Source organism: Triticum urartu, chromosome 6 (assembly GCF_003073215.2).
Source record: "Triticum urartu cultivar G1812 chromosome 6, Tu2.1, whole genome shotgun sequence".
NCBI classification, from domain to species: Eukaryota; Viridiplantae; Streptophyta; class Magnoliopsida; order Poales; family Poaceae; genus Triticum; species Triticum urartu.
In genome coordinates this window covers 498,157,218-498,158,020 of record NC_053027.1, presented here as the reverse complement: position 1 = coordinate 498,158,020, position 803 = coordinate 498,157,218, and positions in this window count along the sequence as shown.

Sequence of the window (803 nt, the reverse complement as noted above, 5' to 3'; positions counted from 1 at the left end):
ATACACTAAGACTTTAAGGTCAAATATAAGTGTGAATCACAGGCAGCATCAATTGTGAACAACAAGGCTAAAATTTGCACAAAGAATATGTTGTCGCAAGTTTAAAACATATGTTTTTCCCGTTTTAGCACAAAACTTGGAAAATACACAGTCGGATTGAGGAGAACACAAGTCTATAAGGTTACTCCTATCAATTGTTCATTATTCTATTAGCAACTAAAATAGAGAGATAGATAGATATATAGAGAAACAATACCTAATCAGATCCCCCAAACATCATGAGGCAATATAAAATGTCTGGAAAAATATAGTTCTCTGAAATATTGCAAGGGAGCCCCAAGACATTGACATTCTAAATTGCTTAGAACTTAAATGCTTAATACAATCATGCTTCTCCATTTTGAGCCAATCCACCTAACGTGGACTACTTCATTAATACATGCAATCATTCCAGATAGCCTGCAAAACAAGAGGTAAAAGTCAGTAAATATTGTACAAATAAATTTTTTAGTTGAATTGAAAGGCTCAAATTAAAAATCAACAAATATATGCAGGGTTATTTCATACTGCTAGTTTATTGAGCACCATTAACCTCCTTGTCGGCATATAATGTATAATCCAAAATCATATTACCAATTTTGGGGCAAATTTATACTACTTGCGAATATAAAGAATATGATTAACTAACAAATATTGGATTGTAACAGATGTGAAAAAAAATACTTCTATACTTCAAGGAATCATATGGTGTGAGTATCATCTGAAAGCTTTTAGGATAAATAAGGATAGAGGGCTGTTTTGTT